A 21858-nucleotide genomic window follows, 5' to 3' on the forward strand; every position below is an offset into this window, starting at 1 on the left:
TTCGCGGTTATTTGATCTTTCATTTTTTTTTTCACATTGTTTTGAGTTTGTGAAGAAACACGTTGTAGCACAGTATTCAATCCAAAGATCACGATCCATAACACAACAATATATCAACCGGGAAACTTATTCTCCTTAATTAAAAGTTCATATTGAATTACAGTAAAATTTTTGTAGTAACGAATAATGAAAAGATCGTCAGATACACTTCTCAAGCATCAACTGTAGACTAATATTACAAGTGCGGGTCTTCTTAGTGACGTCAATTGATTTATGATTGCTACAAGTAATGAAAAAAAAAAATTTATTTACGATTTGTCATAAACTTAAAAAAATATAAAAAAATGAATCATCAACTGAGCACGACCTTCCACGTAACGTAGAACGCTCATCTTTTAACAGAACCTTTCTTTTAAAGTAAACAAAATTTCTAGAGGGTGCCATGGTGAAAAATCGCAGATTATTTTTTTCGAAAACACCCTAGTATACATGCTAATCATTTGGGACATTCGAGCAACCACCCCCCCCCCCCCCCCCCCCCATTCCTCACGTGCCCCTATAGTCCATGTACACGTAGACCCTTATTTAATTTTCCTGGAATCGTTTCTCATCGCCCTCCTTTAAAAGTATTTCTTTGTTTCGCGTACGACGTAACGCGTAACACGTATTGCGGAATACGGGGTGTCACGTGTTACTTGTCGTAGGTACCAGCAGCTTTCGCGTGCGTGCCCCATGGCTTGGCAAGCAGGCCGGTGAAGCCCTGCGTTTCCCCTATCCCAAGCCCCCAGGGTGGATCATTGAGGACTCGTGATCCGATCCTTGGCTTCAAGGTTAACCGCGTGTACGCGCTGGATCGTTGCTTCTTCTTTCGCTTTACGGAGCCTTCACTCATACACACGAGGGAAGGCGGCTTCCTCTTCCTCGACTTAACCTTGGTCACGAAATTCTAGTACCTATGTGGTTTCTAATTTACCCTATCGATTTTGTACAGGGCTTTTCAGTCTCGTTAATTATATCGCTTTTTGTTTTCATCAGCAGTTATCGCATTGATTACACTCTTCCAAATCATCGATGTAAAAATGTATGTTAGAAATAGTTGACCCAGAAAAAAGTTCAGTCCAATTAAACACATTGTTTCTTTATCTACTTTGCAATCAACCAAAGATTCATTTATTCTGAGATCACGTTTTTTTAAACAGACTTTTGATGTCGGTCATTGGATATGGGGATTTACTAGAATCCATTGTCATCGATAGATTCCGAATTTCAACGAGGCAAATATTTAGCGGATTTTAATCTGTTATTTACTTGAGTGAAGAAAAAAAAGGAATCCAATACCGAACCATTTCTCCAACCGTTCAAATTTACCCAGCATTCGCCTGAATGAGTTATATAATCCTGCGGATCTATTATGTATAAATGCAGAGTGACTGAGTTGTTGGGTAGCCTTTTTCAAGAAATGTTTCAGTCTGAGTACAGACACGTATAACGCATATAATTTCCATGATATAATTAACAAACTTTCTGTTCATGTGAATTATACATCGAGCCACTTACTATACTATATATTATATAGAGATGAGTTAACCGATGGAGGAAAAAGAGGTTCGTGAGGTGGGTCATTTTATCCTTATATATGTATAACCTATAGGTATAATTATAACACAATATATGGAAAGAGAGAGAGAGAAAAAGAGAGACGTTGACAATGGTTTGCGTTTGACGTGGACATCTGTCCGGGCGAGACAACATTTGTAGCACCGTTCTGAATACGAGGTATCCACACACAAACACACATCTGCAGGCATATATCTACCAACCTACAGGCACTGCAGGCTGCAATTTTGAACGGAAAGAATTAACGCCCTAGGAAATTGGAGGAATCATCCCCGAAGCGAGGACGACAACGAGAAAAGGATCAACGTTTTCGTCTCTTCGTTGCAGGATGCAAACCGAGATGCTTTTGTAATATATTCCGATCATTGCTGCCAGTCGACAGGCGAAGTACAGAGTGAAGGAATTTCATGCTGCTATAACTTGCTCCGTTATGTGCGTAATGTATGTGTATACGTGTACATCTGGCCCAATTTTTCCCCCTTTCTTTCGTCGGGCGCGACTTTGAGGCCGGTTAAACAGACCGCGAATGGTCCCCTAATGATTTCAAAGAACCATAGGTACCTATAGCCTTCTAGGCCGGGTGTGTCGTTATAATTCGACCTACCTCGGTTGAAATACCGTTTTAAGCGTTATTTCATTCGTATTTACTGGAAAAGGTTTCATCGAATTCAATTGTTCTAATTACTAGAAAAATTTCTGGAAAATGGAAGTTGTTTCACAATCGGTGATGGTTTGAATGTCGTTTAAATCACACGAAAGTCAATTGATAAATGCTACTGTTTGGTTTGCTGATACTGTACATTTTCTGGTTATTGCAATACCGAATCTGCTTCGGTAGTTTCCTATAATCTTTCGGTTGAATAAAGCCTTCACACGAATTTACTGTTACACTCATATGAAGTTATCCCCCAAAGTTACAAGGAAATATATACCCGTGAAACAATAATCAAAAAGAATCTTACGACATGTACTAGATTTTTTCGTGACAATTATAAAACTCGGTTTTATTTCCTACTTGGAACTATGTTTTTCGGTTATGGTAGAAAGTGAAATTAGTGAAAGAATGTGTAGTAACTCCAAGTCGAAATTTCCCTCAGTGTACCTGTAATATATACACCAAACGATCAACCCCTCAAAAACGAAAATGGAGAAGAAAGATGTTTTATCGACGGATTCAGCAAATCGTATTTTATACTTTTTTCTCACCCTGACCGACATGATAAATTCTTACTCTGAGAAATCACAGGCTTTGTAATCGCGATTGCGCGGTAACCAAAAGAAGTTCGGAAAGTTGACGAGAAAGTACAACAAAAATGTTGTATTTCGCTTGCAGTAACGTACCATAACCTAAAAGCGAGTAAAAATCAGTTGCAAGTACAAATTCACAAGACTTTCATAAATTTTCGAACCTTTTCTCAATTACCACTGAACCACAATTGGCCTAACCCTGTGTTGTTTCCCAAAGTTAGAAATGTTTCCATTAGTCAGAAGAGAAAGAAAAGTATAAAACATTATCTCTTACTCGGTCGGTACTCCGACATACCCTAAAATAAAATTGCACAAGGTGCAGACACGGTGCAGCTTGCGCTAATGGTTAAATAATGCCCCACTGACCCCGCGTGTTTTAGACTCCACACGAATCACCTGCAGCAAGACACGCATTCGAGAGAAGAACCGTACCGCAATTTTTACGGTGATAGGAATCAACGTAACGAAATCAGTGAATTTACCTTTAACTCAGGGTTACGTAAACCTAACTCTGAAATTAAAGACACGGTCGAGAATGGCGCACGTCAGTGTGACGGTATCCACATTGACCAAACGACGACATATCCTATCCTACACCTTTGCAAAAATTTCACTTCATCGAGGATTCAAGAATATCTTTATTACTATCAGCAAACGTGTACTACAGAAAATGCCATCCAACGTTGGTCTATCTCAACGCTTGCAGACTGCACGCGAGCTTGCAATATTCATTGAAACGTTGAGCCCTTTCTTTCCAGTATACAGTTATAGATGAACCGATCGAACCGTTTCCTTCAACGATCATTTCGCAGCGAGCCTACACATCACAAATTCATGACACCCAAGTATAAGGTCATACTGACAATTGCCCAAGCAGTGTACACTGAGGTTAGCTTACACTACCGTGCACCCATAACAATTTAAGCCTGACACTATACAGCATAGACCGTTTCTGCTGCATCGATCGATCTCAGTCCGGGTTAATTAAATATGCAGAGCATCACCTGCACCGGACTCGGCTTTGGGTATTTCCGAGGCTGACCTTGAGCTCTAGCTTTACACCCTATGGGGAAAGATGGTAAAGTTTGGTGGGTGCGGGTAAATATCAACTAGATATATAATCGGCGCGGATAGAGAGACAGGGTGAGTTTTCCCCGGAGGGTTGCGTGGGTGGAAAACGTGCTTTAATATACCTTACCAGCTTGCACCTAATCTGCTATATAGTAACCGCAGTGACTGCAGCTTGATCATTCGAAATACAACGACGAGGGAAATTTGTGGGCGAACTGCTCGCGTGGGTGCGACTTAACCAGTGTAAGGGTGTCAAAAGGTTACCCGGAATGATATTGTACAGGTAAACAGAGACGAAGGTGATGTACGTGGGCGCCGATTGTGACCTATGGCTGATTGTGAGCCACGTGCCAAACGACTTAACTATTCGTGTTGAAGGGGTTGGTATAAGGTCACAATGTCGACGTATGGAGCTGCGTTAGGAATTATTGTTTTTTTTTGTTTATTTTTTTGTTTTTGTTTTTCCAATGTTAAAATCACGAACGTTATATATATACGTCAGAATTGTCGTACTGTCCAATCCAAATGGAAACAGAGTTGTTCAGCGTTTCTAACAGCCAACAAGAATAACATGCGAAATGTTAAATACTTAGTAACTGTTGACACTCGGATCATCAAGTTTGTTAAAAGCGCAATAAAGCTACACATCTAAATGTATATATATACTATGAAGATTGGAGGTAATTTATAACAGGTAATAACTTCTTATTGTCGTGTTACGTAATCATTTTTTTACTTATATTATTCATGCGGTGTGATGTTACCGAACGAATTTAGCTGCACTGCAATGATAAAAAAAAAAAAAAAAAAAAAAAACCGCGACCGTTACGTAAAAACCAGTTTCAAAACAATATAACTATTCTATGTGTGAGAATACAGTTATGTATATCAAAGCCGGCCTACCATATGCTGCAGTGTAAATGTGAATCTCTGTGACTAAATCATGTTTTTTTAATTTCCTTCAATCCTGATTCAGGCACTTCAGGAAAATGTCCGTAATTTTCTTTTTTTTTTTTTTTTTTTTTTTTTTTTTTTAAACCGATACTTACAATTAACGCATAGATATGAACGCAATTTGAAAAATATCACCGAGTTTTAATACTTATAATTTTAACTGTAAATTGAACTTTCTCGCCTGACAACTGTCAAATTTTAACTTTGGTATGCATAACAGTAGTAAAAGAAAAAGAAAAAAAAAAGAAGAAGAAAGAAAAAAAATAATTGCGTACAGATTATAATGAATGCACAAACCAGTCAGACTGATAATGAGTAGAGGCTACCGTTTTCCACGCACGTTATAGTATACACCACGTACTCTACTCGTACATACATATTTATGACATATGGGTGGGCATAGAGTACCAGTAAGCCTATTGCCACCGCTGTAACCAGTTGCAAAACACCACGTGCTTCAAAATCACGTTCTCTGTACATCATGTATATATGTGTATTCAAAATTATATCCTTGCCTTGCCTCACAGGTGTTCAGATATGTATCTGCTCGTGTACGTCTACAAACCCATACCACATGGTGTTTTCTAGTTTTTTGGCTATCAGATTGGTGGAAGCTAAATTGACTTCTTGACTGATTGGATACATGCACATTTGAATTAGACATAAACTGTGCGACAATTCTGCATCGAATACAAGTACCATGTATGTGATCAATCAATTTTCAACGGTAAGAACGACTTTTATACTTTCGCATTAAATTCGGTTTGAAAGGTTCAACTGTGCTTCAAATTGTATGCATTCAAACCACGTCTTGCAGGCGGCGAAGTGCCAAAGTATACTATTTACTCAAGTTATATTCACGTTTAATGTACATTTCAAACACAGTTGACCAAAGACGGTCTCTCTTTCTCCAAAATATTTAACCACTAGATAACTACAGATTGACTAAATTATCGGCATTAAACCAGAAAGACAAATCTAGAACTTAACTAGGGGAAAACTATGAGCATGTACATATGTATATTAATTTCGAAGTCAATCGCTGTACCACACGCGCATAATGCTGTGAGGCCATTCGGCCATTAGGCAAGTGGATAAACGTATTCCTGCACGATACGTATTTGCTTTTCTTTATGTGAAAATCGGTGAGGGGCCCATCATCAGCTAATTGCCAACACGATCCTGGATTTCGGGATAACTGCCGGGACATACAAACCCTCGGCCACCTGTAACGCGGTGTGCGCGTAAACGTGTTGGGGCAGGTGAAGAGAGTAGATACGTATAACCTACCCATAAACCACCGTGCAGGTACTATCTCTCCGTCGTGTCATAACCTTTATTTTCACTTGGCTTACGCTCCGTGCTCCATAGAAACATGTATTGTATGTACATAGATATACTTGTATATATATATATATATATACACTCCTACGTTGTAACCGCAAATTCGCGAGCTTTTACTGGTTTCAACCGGGATTACGCTCGCCTGTGTACGTTGTGTGTATGTATGGATGAATGTATTTGAATTACTCCGTTAAGTCGTTTGGCTTTTTTCTCTTTTTCTTGCTTTCTTGAAAACGTTCTTTATTTTGATATTCGGACTTGACACGCAGAGGTAGAATATTTCTTAAATTACTGAGAAGGAATCCGGGAATGTGTAACAGAGCGTGAATCGTATAATACATGAATGTATACTGTACACACGCGCATACTTTATCAAAGCGATTGACACTAACCACAGGGTGAAGATAAGAAATAAAGATCTAGTTTCCTTTAGAACAAACAACCAAAAAAAAAAAAACATGAATAGTTTTTCTCCAACGAGGTTTTGTACCGCCTGTTGGGTGGTTAACGTACAATACAAAATCGAAGATATACGTAAGTTAATTATTCGTGGTTATTTTCTACGAATTGAACTTTGAAGACAGCATCCCAAATAATATGATACGAAAGTAGATAGGTATGGTTATGTAGGTACAAGCTAGATGCTAGTAAGGTGTGTATAGATGAAGAAAGAACGACCAGAGATTGCTGGTGGATTTCATTACTATACGGCGTTGGAACACGAACCGGATCGGTTGCTTGATTAAATTAATTACCAGAGTCGCTTGTTATTAAGCGAGATGTGTATGAATTTAAATTACTCAATATACCGACGTCGGACAAACTCCGACGTTTAACTTGAGCAAAGTTTATTCCACTATAATTTGACAAGAGTCAAATGAGCCACGATCCGTACAGTAATTACCCAGTTCCTTGATAAATTAACGTCAGGATCACTAGAGCAGATACGAACGCGCACCGGTTGGACGGTAACTCATCACATACAGACACACAATATAAATTATCCGTTGATATAATATTCCGATCTGAAATATCTGTACCAAGTTCATTTCTCTCAGCGTCATTGGTAGGTACTCTTATAGGTATATACATATGTGCATGATCTTTGTATGTGCATTACAAAGCTGCAGTTCGTATGACGTATATATATATATATATACCTTGTACAAATCTGTAAGCTACTATATCGTTGCGGTATGGTGTAATAATAGAATAACCAGAGCGTTGCGACGGACCACCTCCGCCTCCTTCGCCTCCTCTCGTCCTCTCGAAGGTTCGAAAACGTCGCAAAGCCGTTATTCTTGGGTCGCCAGGAATGCTCGATGTGTACACAAGGCGTGTACTCGTATCTGTGCATCGGTGTGATCCGTCTTTGCATGTATGGGTAGGCGCGAAACGGCGCTGAACACGAGCGGTAAAGTTGAGGTTTTCATTGAGCCCAAGAGTCCTTCCTCTTGTTCGTCTCAACGGTTTTTTAACCGCGCTACATAACCGCCTTTTACGCCGGGTTTTGCTAATCTGCATTTTAATGCTACGGTGTAGGTTATGCCCGCTGCTCTCGAGCACGTAGGCATAAGTACTACGCCATGGCACACAAACGCAAGTGTTGCACCTCTCGCATGTCAGCAAGGTGAAGCAAGGCCAGGTAAGGCGAGACCGAGTCTTTCTGGTCAAGCTCGTCTCGCTTATTCGTGCTGCGCTCCAGCTCTCCAGCTCTGCAACTCTGCAGGGAAACGATGCGCCGGGATTATACATCGGCGAACCCGTCGCTGTATGGACATTTTTTAAACTCGACCGATCTGTTGCGAGGATGAATCAGCCCCATTGGTTGGAGGTATGAGGCGAAAGTTATGGGGAAATAGAAAGAACCCTTTGAATAATCTGCGGTCATGTTATATTGCACCGATGATTACATTGGATAGTGAACACGAATATACTTACACATAAAACGAAATCTAACTGTAAAAAATGTAACTGTGTAATAGAAATTAATGTCAGAAAATCGTGTCGACAATTTTAGACGAGGTTTTATGACTAGAATGGAAAAATTTCAAAATTATGTTCGAATTCTGGTAGTTTTCATCCGATTCTTATCGATATATATATATAAAATAGAAAACTAATCTCACAATATGTTCTAATTATTGACGATCATACAAAAATTTATTTTTATCTATTATCCCGAGATAACTATACGGAAAGTTTTTGATAAGGCGATTTTTGAAAGTTTTTATAGGTATATGAGGAATTCCATGATAACTTGACCAATGATTTTCCCTCGCCATTTTTGCAGATATTTTCCAACTAATCTACCTATTTAAAAAAGGCATTTTTTTTAAATCTTGAAACATTCTCTAAACTCGACTTATTTTTCGTACAGATCATTCTGATACCCGTCCCATGATGGGCTGATTTTTTCTTCCAATTTTTTTAAAGCATTTCAAGCATTTTCAATAAACAAAACATGTTTCAACGCTCCGAAGACTCTCCAAAAAAATTACCAAAAGTTTTGCGTTTTTGCGGCAAAAGATTTAGAATTAAATACAGAATTTTGAGTAATTTTTTTTTTCTAAATTGTGAATAAAATAAACCCAAAGATATTGCAGAATCGGATCAATAACATCAGAGTTTAATCATTTTTTTTTTTTTTATTCGACGGTCTTTTATTCGTGTTCGCTATGATTGGTATAAATATTTACACTACTGGAAATTTATTAAACTGTCATTTTTTTTTCTTTTCTTATATATAACTTTTGATTGAAACGGTCCGGCCGATGTGTCCTTGAAAGAATACACTGTAGTGGTTCTACTTGGTTAGTCCATGAACCTCGTAAGAAATTCTTTAGATATCAGATTCACAGAAACATGAGAAGCTCTAATTGTACAGAGTGAATTCCTAACGACTGAATACTTTGATGCGCATGCGCAAAAATTCGAAAACAAGTGCAGTTGTCTTCTCAGGGTGACCAACATTTTTAAGGTCAAGTACATCGCGGCGACCTGTCGACTGACTTTACGAATGTTGGTAGCACTGATAAAACAACTGTTCTTATTATCGAATTCTAGCGCCAGCGCATCAATTTAATCCATTATTCCAGTCGTCAGCAATTCACTATATACGTAGAAATAAAACAATGAACATTACGCGGAAGAACTGATTGTGAGTTAAGTTCTCCGACTCTGGCAGTGCTGCGTTAATGACGTATCGTTTTAAAAATATATGTAATAAATTAATTTGCTGCATCAAATTCGAACTCAGAGATTCGAAAGAATATCTCGAGAAACGAAATTTGACTTTAAAAAAAGTTGTGAGAGAAATTAGTCAATTCGAAATTTGAACCCACTTTTATATGCACGGATCATGAACGCGTTAACGCAATACTGAACATTGTTCTGCATAAGTATACCGAATAAATTTAACACTGTGATAAATAATATATCAGTGCAATAGCGCATATAGCTATAGGTATATTGTATCGGAGAAATGGCGAGGATAAGATCGGGCAGGGCAAGTTCTCGGGTATAAGGTGTATTTAATCGTGAGAGCAATTTTCGAAAGGTTATAAATCTCCGGGAAATTTCTTCGAGCCCGTAAATCGTTAGGAGCTTCAACAAGTGCGACGCAATACGCAGCTAAGCGGTTCTCAACCTGCCGCGGTGAGTGAAAGTGCGCGCGCCTGCAGATGCTGGGAAGTCGATTCAGTTCAAAGCCTAGGTATACGGAACAATATATGTATGTACCTAAAAGTACCTTCATCCTCGTACAAACAGTTCAACTGTGTTCAACACGATATACTTGGAAAACTTTACTTTTTTATTATTTTCACGCAGGTACGAAAATAAGTATACGCGTATTACCATAAGACGTATGACTTTCCTTGGTCAGATTGTACACGGTTGGAAAAAAATGTCCGCTCAAATTTTTGGGTTGATTTAACCATTTTTTTTTTTTTTTTTTTTTTTTTGTTATGAATTACCAAGTGAAAAATAAACTGAAAATTATAAGTTAAATATTGATATGGCGATTTAAATGTTAGAATGACAAAAATTTGTGTTATATTTACTAACAGAAACGTGAAAAATAACACAAATATAAGGTGAACTTGCTGAGACATTATAGGTTTAGTTAAATTTTTCTAACAGTGTATGAACTACGTTTTTATCACACACTTATTGGATATTCTTTAACAATTTGACGAGTCGCGAAAATCTTCTGTGATTATTTTCAACAGGTATTATGAGTCTCGTCGTTCGGAAGGTTCATTTTTTCGGAAAAAGAAAACAAGTAATTTCCATATTTTTTTTCTATCTTTTTATATTTTAGCAAAGCAAAGCAAAAAAAAAAAGACGATAAAACTTCTCTCGTCCAAGCCGATACATAAAATTTTTATTACACTCTATAGAAGTTTGAAAAACGTATGTATAGGAGTAAGAATAAAATAATAATAAAAATATAGGTATAGAGTGGTAGCTTTAAAACAAATCTGAGATGTTGAATTGGGCGAAAAAAAGATTACATCGTTCTATTTCATCACTGAAAGCGGTCGTTTGAATAAATGTCAGCAAAATACGAGTAGCCAAAGCATAATTGGAAGGGGGATTTCAAAGCTGAGGACCGAAATGTTTTTTATTGAAACTTTTTTTTGTACCATTTTTAAAACCATATCTCTAACAGAGTTTATTCTTGAATATAGTAAAGATAATCGCGCTGCAGAATTTCCTCTCACATATACACTGCGAGTTAGACATATAGAATGTGTGTGTTTGCGTGTGTGTGTGTGTGTAAATAATCGCGATTCGCGGACAAGATTTTGGCCTTGAAATTTTCATGCTCGCCAATATTTTTCATCTAGCAGCTATACCACACCTGATATCTATAATGTATACTCAAGTGCGCGAATAAATTTCGCGAGTATAACTCGTGTAGGTACCTAATAATAGATTTGCATGTATATTGTAACTTTAAGCCTCGCAATCGGCGCGCGTATATTGCAATTGCCGCAGTGGATATAATTTGATAAATTAGCTATGCGCATATCTAAGTATTATTTACCGATTATCAATTGTTTGAAACATATATTCCAACTGTTTTGGTTTATATACGCAACAAAGCGTTGTAACGAGAAATTTTTTTAAACAATGCAATATTTAGCAGGTTATTTAATAATTTCGAGTAACCGTCAGGTGTAGCTAAACAGGATTTACTTACTCGTAAAAAATTCACCATCCGAAAGCTGTACATATATCGCTACACGGTTAGAAAAAAAAAATGTCCCAGCAGGTCTACTAAAATTTTTTGGTTAGTTTAACCATTTTTTAATGTATTGATAAGTGAAAAAAGGTAAAAAATGACAAATTAAACGTTGATACGACGATTTAAACGTCGTAAATATTACCAAATTGCGTTTCATATTCACTAACAAATAACATAAATATAAAGTGAACCTGCTGCGACATTTATGTTTAGTTAAATTTTTCTATAACAGTGTACGTATAGAGTAATAACTCAGAGTTTTTCATCAAGCTCGACGAATCGTAAGAATAATTCAAGTCCAGGGTGAATCGCAGTAAAGCGATAATTATCGAGTATTAATTTGACTCCATCTAACATTTATAAATGCAGTAGCTGCGGAGAGTCTGCATAAACCTAGCCTGAATGCTCGTACCTACTGCAGTCACACTTACAAATGTCTATAGATAGGTAGGTAATGCGCTGTCGCCTAATTACCGCATTACTGACTGCAGTCACGTCCCCGTACAAGGTGCAGCGGCATTATATACGCATATACTTAACAATCAATAACCGTAATTACGCCACCATCACATACAACCACTCCAGTCTTTCGCAGTGCTCTATTTAGAGATCTGGCTTCACGTGATATTCGTCAGATCAACGCGTAAACGCATATAATGTTACGACCCTATCCCTGCTGCAGCACCAGCTATGGAATGTACGTCGCATGCAGATACATATATCGACACATTACTGCGTCTATAGGATATATTTAACAGACATAATATCAACGCATGCATGTGGTTACACTTTGCGGTGTAATACATAGTGCGTAATTGAAAAAGAAACGTTAATCTCACGTGACATTGAAGAGGAGCTTTAAAAAAGGCTGCAGATGCCTTTTTTTTTTATTCTATTTTTTAATTTTTTCATCCTGCCAATCATCCTGCAAAGTTAGTTTAATAATTGTCAATCGAGATATATAACAGGTATGTAATCTTGAGGTATAAGTTAGAACCGGAAGTATCGAGTATAACGAAATGGTTTTGGTTTCGCGTCTCTGGGAGAACATATATTTGTTTGTAACTATACGTAAAAAAGCGAGGTTCGCACTGCAATAAGACCTTCGTTCGATTTACCCTTGGTTCGCAAAATTCCCCCCTTCCTCCTTTCCTTTTCCTTTTCCTATTCCTATTGTGCGAATTCACGTGAAGAAATCGCGCAGTCGATACGACGATGTAGGCATGTGTTGTGCTAACTCAAAGCAACACAATTCTCCGTCGCGTGCACAAGTATTTACACAAGAACGGAGCTGATACCTACGTGTATGTGACGCACACATGTATACCTATACCAGTACCGATCTATAACGCTAGAGATACCACTACGTGCTTTATCTAACTCGGGATATGCAATGTACGGGTGTGTATGTGTATGTGTGTACGTTAAAAGGCAGGAAAGCCGGAAAGTTCAACAGTTTTGGCAGCAGAAGCTCAGCGAACCGAGCGTAGCGCCAATTCCATGAACCATTGCGGGATCGAAACATTAGCAGCCTTGATACATCCGACTTTTTTCATTCTTCCATTTATTTTCATTTTTCCTACTCATTTCCGTTGTTATCGTCATTATTTTGTTCCACAATTATCCGCCAGATATCGACTAACGCGGTATTCCGATATATCGCTGCTTGGTAGTTATATATATCACATATGCATGTATAACTATATGGTGTATAGGTTGTGTATGTAGTTACGGATTGACGCATTGTCCAGCGACCTGGAAATCCTGGAAATCTCAGGGTTTCTGCATACGTGTTAATATGTGACGATGATTAGGAAATAGGTCGCGGAAATCTCGAAGGGTACTCATTCGTCATTGGGGGATAGATACATGTTACTTTGGAGAAAGGGTTCATGGGCATGAAAATTTCTGGACGTTGTCTCAGACGCGAGGAAAGTGTGATAAGGAGAATAAACGCATCGTAGACAAGATTTTTCGAAGTTCCAATTTCCGAGCGCCCTGAAGAGATTTGCTTTCGCTAATGTTCTTCGCTATTAATGGGAACAATGCAAGTCGAAGGACACTGATTTCCGACTCTTTCCCATTCTTTGAATCCATTTATATATATCGTGTATTGATGATTCGTACGGTAGTCGAAGATCTGAAAACTTCTTGCGATTGGACAGTGATTTTGTCAGGTGAATAAATTCTCGAGTGGAAGTTTCTACTCCATGTATACGATTGCAGAGTCTTGATGAATTCGGTTTGTCCAGTAATAAAGGGAAGCAGAGCAAAGATGATTCACTTCACTTGGATTGATCGACTTGGCCAAGAGAAACGAAAGAACTCTATCTCAAATTATCCTAGCAAAACGTGACGTTGTTCATTTGAAAAATCTCAAGTTTCTCAAATCCTCGTCCACTTGACATCTCGATAGAACTCTACGTTCTTAGACTTTATACCTACTCGGATGCTGTTATTTTCCTAGTTAAAGACAAGCTCCTTAGCGTTTCCTTCCCCTACCCTATACCCTTCGTTCTCTCCTTTGCTATTTCTCTCCCCCTACTTTCCTCTACACCATAGGTTTGTCCTTCTCCTCCTCATTCTCCATCTTTCTTTCTCCGTAACGCTAAACTCTCACAAGCTCTTTACCGGAAGTTGAGAAAGAGAACGTTCTCGCCCCAGTCCCGGTGGCCTGATGTTAGCTTCCGAAGATAACGTTGGTACAACGTATAGCTTACAGCCGTGCTCGAGTGATATTTTACAGCTTTTTTTATACACCCTATGCAGCAGTGCCTACTTGTCATATCCCCATTAAGCCTTTAGAAGCATCGCTGAAATCGTCACTGTAAACAATTGTGCGGTAATTGTGTACGCGTGAAAAGCTATGGATGGAATAATTACCAACAACTAATTACGAAGCAACGAATGATTGATTGATTGATTATTTGTCTCAGCGTAGATGAACTTTTTATTAGGTATAACGGAATAAATTACTGACGTTAGATTTACGTGATTCGATATTAATTGTTCCAACAACCAAGGATTTGATTATAGTCAAGTTGATGTATCAATTTACACACCGAATCGATTTCCGATCGATCGTTATAATGAATCGATGTATATTATTTTCACCGATCGTCTACCGTAGTTAATAAATAACTTTTCGGGTGGAAAATCTGCCGTTAACAGTAAATTTATCCTGGAAATAGTTACCGATTCTCACGAGAATTGATTGATATTAAATAATAAAAATTCATTTGACCGAATCAGTTCAAGTTATATATAAACGATTTAATCGAATTTGATTTTTTAAGGCAATACCGGAGTAGAAAACGAGTTTCGCTCATTGATATGTAATTAATTAACCATCAACACCTGTTCGCATTGCTGATATATCTATACGATGAAAGCCACCTGATATGCGCGAGGATATATATTTCCATGAATCGTGCAAAGGTGGCGTATCATGGGGAGTAGATGGCCGATCAGCTCGTGCACCATACACGCGTGTGTACATCATGGTGTACACATATTACACTTATATGTGTATAAATACATATATATACATTGTACGACAGATTAAATGCACTCGATAAATGAATAAGGGTTAATAGAGGGTTGAACATGTGATATATTTCATATGTATATGTGTATAATATACTCACCAGCTAAAAGCATGTTGAATTGGTATTTTAACAGGCAATCCGAAAATACGTTTAACATATACTATATATGTATGTATATATAATACACACAGACTTGTGTTTGGTACGTATGTGCTATTGAGTATATATAGCAATATCCTGTAGGTGCAAAGTCCTTGTTTTATCACCGATCAAAACATCCGTTTCAGTTCTACGCGAAATTGTTTAAAAAATATATTTATGTGAACGTATACATATATATTTATTACATATCTCTGGATAGTTTTTTTTTTGTCTTTTTTTAAATTTCTCTTTCTTTTGTGCTCTTCTTTCTCTTCGTGATCCTTATGTTTAATGTATAACAATTATAGTGTAAATACTCGTCAACGCGTCGTCGGCAGATCGTGCGTGAAATTAGTAATTTTTGTTTTACTTTTTGTTGTTGTTGTTGTTTTTTCTTTTTTTTTTCTGTTCTCGTTAATCGTCCTGTTTGAGATTGTGACACGGATGTGTTATCACCGTTATTATTATTATTATTGTTGATACTCAAATCATTCCGGTTTACTTTTTTCATTCGTTTTTTTCAACGACCGATCATCACTTCTAAGTCATTTTTGATATGTGTGAGTTTCGGGTCCTTCGATAACAGATCAGCCATAAGGTAATACGAACAGGAAGTTGGCCCTTATCTCCTCATTTCTTTCATCAAGTTTTACTCTCCTTCTTCTTTCTCTCTTTCACTCGTGACCGACACGTTTGCACGATTTAAACGTACACGCTGTACAAAGTATAATCGACAAGTCTCTTTCTGTAATCGGCTTCTCGCACTTTTTACTTCACGATTCTCTTTAGATTTCTTTACGAGGGTTTTTAAAATTGCCCCTAAACGTGGATGCTGCGATACATATATATATATGTATATTTATACTATATATTAATCACATCACACTCACACAGGTATCGGCAAACGTATTTAACAGTTACGTTTAATTAAAATTCACTCATTTTCAGGTACAGTATGATTCGACGTCTAGGCCAGGATATTTTAATTATTTATTAACGCGTGTATTACACATACATAAATATATGTTGTTGATTATTTTTTTTTTTTATTGGTCAAGAAAAATGAAGATGATTTTTTTTTTATCAACATTATTATCATCACACCGTCAAATTGGTCGTTTTTATAATATAATATTATTTATTATTTACGTTCGATGCACCGGCTGCTTCGGCTACTGCATATTGAATTCAAGCGCATAATATACAATATCTCTCGTGTAACAGTTTTATTATTTTGAATAAACAGAACCGTAAATATATACCAATTATTAATAACATTATACACGCGTTAACGTTGTTGTATACACTGTCAACATTAAAAGCTACACAAATCCATATGTATACGTAATTGTTCGATAGTTATCTCGAATTTAATTCACAAAATTATGCGGGGGATAATATTATAAAGTAAGAATTGTAAAAAAATAATATCCACTTGTTAAATAAACGTAAAAGCCTGGAATTTCCTTTACACAAAGTTCACCATCGCATCGTTGTTACTCATTGTTACTTCACTGTAAATTCGTGGCCGTTGCCGTTTAGTTTCGTACAATTAATTATATCTTGTCACAGTTTTGCTGTTTTTTTTTTTTTTTTGTTTCTCATGCAGGGCGTGAAAATCGAAGGATAAGCACTCCCTGCGTGCGTCAGGTTCCGATAATGATACTAGAACGTGTATAACAACATCCGTACGTGTTATCGCAATGCGGAAAAATTTGAACCGGAAAAACGGAGGAAACGGTAGAAAAATAATTAACAAGAGCTCCGAAAACCCGTTGTAAACAATATTAACGATGATATTTAATTTCTTTCATACTTTATATTACGATCAACCTTCTCTTCTTCCGTATAAATTTGCAGCAGGAGGAACGACGCGCCGACACCGCCGACATGCTCTCGAACGTCACGCGCGTAGAAGTGACGTCAATGATAAAGGGTGGAAGAGGGAGGTAGGAAAAGGGTAGGGGTGCCGCCTGGAGTGGGGGTCGAGGGTAGTGGAGGGGCTGAGGAGCGGGAAATTTGAAAAAAGAAACGCTGGCGGAGGTGCGATGCGGGTTTTCTCCTCAAATTGGGGTTTTTATATATATATATTTATATTTTATATATATCTATAACGTATGTACACGTATGAGAATAGAAAATTGAACAGAAATGCATACAACGAAATAAAATTATCTATAAATCATCTCCCTTTCCGTGGATATAAAGTTAACTTCGAACTATATAAAGGTACGAAACAAAATGCCTTTTTATACAGTTACATTCTCTGATCGAGTATCGATCCGCGATCCGTAAAACCTGAAATGTCAATTATACTTGTTACATTTATTGTACACAGAAATTTGTACAGCCGGATCAGTGATATTCCCGGTAAACTTATAATAATACGTCGTCGTTGCGTTTTACTTGCGGAACACTGCGTAGTAGAGAAACCGACGACGGTTTACACAAGAGTGGGGGGGGATGCTTTAAGTTTATACATATATGTGTGTGTGTATTTGTGTCTGTGTCAGCGCCTACCTTCGCCCGGCTGTGTGAGTCTACCTACATATGTATATTCGCGTCGTAAAAGAGCCTCTCGCACACAGTAAAACACATACATTTACCTACCTACCAACCTACGTGATTTTAGATCCGTAGCCGAGATGCGCGCGCATCATATTCAGGAACGTATGTTTCGGAAATGGTTTTAGGGCGATGCGGTAGGGGGGGGGGGGGGGGGGGGATATTCAGTAGCGTCGTTTGAGTAAGGGTGCACGGCCTAAAAATTACCCCTCGTAACGCATAGTCGAAGGAATATGTTTTTATTTTCATCTTTTTCGCGCTCCAATCTAGGAAATTTTTTTAATTTTTTTCAAATTCGTGTAACTTTAGCGCTATTCCAAATTTGATCGTTTGAATAGGATCGTATGTATATCCGTTCTCTTTGTACTGAATAGAATAGTTGATTTTCATTTACGAGTTATTTTGATTCCGTTTGAAGAGATTGAAGTTTCAACTTCAGTAACTGCTACAACTATTGTATCGGATTATTTTGCTACTCGGGTTTAGTTTGCACTTTACACTGTTGAACATTTCGTATTGAATTTCACACGATCCGGTGAAAAATACGCTACATTTCGTTTTATGCCAACTCTTCGAATTTCGCGTTGATATTGGTGTGGAGTTTGTGATAAATGTCGCTTGCTTCGAAGTACCGTTTTTAATACACTATAATACGAATATTATTGAACGTTCTCGGTAGGTATACATATATACATATAAGAACAATTTTGCATTTGTTTTTCCTTCTTATAAGAGTTACAAAAAGGTAATTGTAATGTAATTGTAGAAAATAAAAAATTATAATCCTTTCCACACGAAATTCTATGTAAAAAATGTCGGAAGTTCGTGGAAATCTTGCAAATCGAAGTGAAAGCAATTTTTACGGTGAGGAACAGGATAAACCACTGTCTAGGCATATTTTTGAAACTATTAATATAGTCACGAGCCTGTATTCGATATAAATGATTTTCAAACTCAGATGATAATTTCTTACGTTTTTGAATGACTATAGGAAGTTGAAATGAACCGTAGAATTTTGTTGGAGATACTAATCGATTTGAAAATATGTAAAAGAAAATAGAACCGCGAAAAGATGAAATATAAAATAACAATTCGTGGTTTATTTATTACGATCAGCGAGAAGAAGCAGCAAATTGTAATTTAATAAAATTAAAACAATAAGTATCCGAGTCTTATCCGCGGATACATAATATTATGTATAACATGAAAGGACGCAGTCAACGTCACGATTTCCGCGACTTGTTCGCAAAGTTTACAACGTCTTGTCACGTGCAAAGATTACGGTATGCATCTAACAAATACACATACGTGTGTGTTTATGCAAAGGCGGCTGCCAAACTGAGGAAACATATACATAACAATTGTCGTGAGTGGAGGGTTGGTGGTGGGTGGGTGGCTGAAACGCCGGGTGTTTTGTGAGCCACGAGGGCGAGAAGAAAATTAACGCTATGTCGTTTGCATGCGAATTTGTGTTGTGTTGCTGGATTGGGGGCCTTAAACATCAGACTCAAACAGGTGTTTGTGGCCGATGGGTAAATATACTCATCGTATACAAACCCACCGACATATGCGCATACGATATACATATGGGGAATTACATGCGAACTCGACCAACGTCTGACCCTCGTGGTTTATGATTTTTTCAAGAAAAAATGAATTGATTTTTCTGAATTTTTTAAAGACCTTTCATTCAACTGTTCAGTTATTTATAAATATTGAAACTCATTTTCAAAAGGACTTTTTTTTCAAGATTCTCAGAAAATTCTCAGAAACTGTATACTTTCTATTCTAAACATTCCAAGATCCAGTTCACGATGGATCAGTTTTTTCTTTTTTTTTTTTTTTTTTCTGTGTGCACTTTCAATTTTTTTCGTCAGCTAAAATTTTGCTCGAACGGTCTGAAAATTCCCGGAAAATTCTCAAGACTTCTAATTTACATTTAGAACATTTCTAGACCTATTCTATTTTATTATGGAACCATTTTTGTCCTATTTTTTGCCACATTCAACTTTTTTTTTATTTTTTTTTTATCAAATTCGTAATGAAACCGGTCTAGGAATGTTCTAAGTGAAAAATAGAAGTTTTAAGAATTTCTGGTGAATTTTCAGACCTTTTCAACAATGTTTTAGTTGATCGGAAAAGTAAAAATTGCTAAAATAAATAGAAAAAATATCTACCCGTCATGGGTATTCAAATAATTTGGAGAAAAGTAGTTTTTGAGAATTTCTTGAGAACTTTGGAAAAGATCCTTCTCAAAATGACCCTCAATATTTATAAACAATTAAACAGTTACTATAGGCATGTAAATAATTTATCGACAATTACAAAAGTGATAAGTATAAAGCGATGTGGAGATGCCAAATTTTCTATTTGCCTGCAATATTGTTGCATGTTATCAGGTACTGTAAGGAACACACCGTCTAACCGCGGTATAAAAGGTATGCGTCCATTTTTTTACCCACCAATTTTTTGCCTTCGGATATTTAGTACTTATTGCTCTCGGAATAAAAATATAACTTGCATGTCTTTTGTTGTGAAAAAGCAAAACTTTTATTTTCGAGGCTTTTCCGAGCAAAAAAATTATTCCAATGTTTCTATCCAGAAGTTGAGAATTTTCTCACGGAGTCTAAATTTTTCCTCCGGCTTTATATGAAAATCTGGATTTCGTAAGAAAATGTTCCAAGATCAAACTTTGTCAGATAGAAAAATATTACAGGTTAACGGTGAAAAAAAAAAAAAAAAAAAAAAAAAAATTCTTATTGAAATAAATGTTAGAAATCGGAAAGGAAACAATTTGATAAAAAAATGAATCAAAGTAACGTTTGAATATTTTTTTTTTTTTTTTATATTCATATCTCGATGCACCTGTTGACGACGAATCTCAAATTGCTGCTAATTTGAAAATTTTACAACCCTTATATCGCTAACCTATAATTTGCCGCATCGACCTCGCGTATTTCGAGCCTCTAATGTGGATTTTGTTGCAAAATTTGAGCAACATTGTATGTACATTAATTTTCAAACTGTGCAAGCAGGTTTTTCTATTGCCTACGTAACTCGATGCGTGACGCTGAAAACAGACCGTCAAAGTCCAAACGCTATGCACACACACACACACACACACACACACACACACACACACACACACACACACACACACACACACACACACACACACACACACACACACACACACGCACACGCACGCACTACGTTGCGGCGCAACGCGTCGCGACGCGTGCTTACGTATTACGTGCGTGCGTCATCGCCAAATCTCGGTAAAGGCACGTTAGCAATCTTCTGCCGCCTCGACGATTCTTGTACGCTGATATAATTATACGCTGCCTAAGTCCTCGAAAATTTTTCGCGAGGATACATCGTAGGATCACATTTAAGGTAGTAACGTATCGTAACGATTCGTGCTGAGGAAAAACCGTTATATCGCGATTTTGGAATTATTCGAAATTCGGTGAACTGTAATAAAACAAAACACACTGATATTGCGAAATCATTGTAAAATTGAAAGAAAAAAAATGGATTTTTGTCCCAATATTCATTACTAACTTCAAATTCGTATCGTGAGAGAGAATTTTCATTTTGAGTCTTCTGATCGCAATTTAATACAAAAATTATCAGTATCATACTTTGAAATTTATATGGTGACAAAAAAAAAATTCAAACCTACAATGTCGAATCGTATAATTTTATAATGTTTTCAACTACTGAGTAACAAGATCGTTTTAAGTTCCGGCTAATGATACAACAAGTAAAAGTTTACTTCTTATAGTTACTAAAAAATTTTTACAACAAACTATTTAGTACAATTATACTTGTCTATACTACATTTTTCGATTATTACAATATTAAATCTCTGTTTTAATCTATTACACTTTTTTAGATCACTAAGGTCTTGACATAAATTTTTCGCAGTAATAATCTACTAGATATACTGGTATTCAGCTACGAGACTTATTTTCATTTTGCATATCCGGACCTCTCGATCTTTCGGTTATGGTAAAAAATTGAATTAGTAGGACCGTATGGTGAGAACAATTAGGAAATTCTCTCGCTGTATGATTCGCAATTATATTTCTGTGGTCAATAAGTTGAGTTTGA

The 21858-nt window shown here is 36.9% G+C and overlaps 1 protein-coding gene and 1 long non-coding RNA gene across 2 annotated transcripts in view; both read right to left on the reverse strand.

Annotated features, from left to right (window-relative positions):
- The window catches only part of LOC124413473, an 81279-nt gene that overhangs the window by 48848 nt on the left and 10573 nt on the right, over positions 1-21858 (reverse strand). The gene's annotated exons all lie outside the window — the stretch shown is intronic.
- LOC124413476 lies at positions 1135-16023 on the reverse strand. Its single transcript, XR_006929880.1, has 3 exons — positions 15877-16023; positions 15831-15834; positions 1135-1146 (listed from the first exon to the last, which is right to left on the reverse strand). It is a non-coding gene; the product is annotated as an uncharacterized LOC124413476 (long non-coding RNA).

The sequence above is a fragment of the Diprion similis genome, chromosome 12 (genome assembly GCF_021155765.1).
Source record: "Diprion similis isolate iyDipSimi1 chromosome 12, iyDipSimi1.1, whole genome shotgun sequence".
In the NCBI taxonomy this organism is placed as follows: Eukaryota; Metazoa; Arthropoda; class Insecta; order Hymenoptera; family Diprionidae; genus Diprion; species Diprion similis.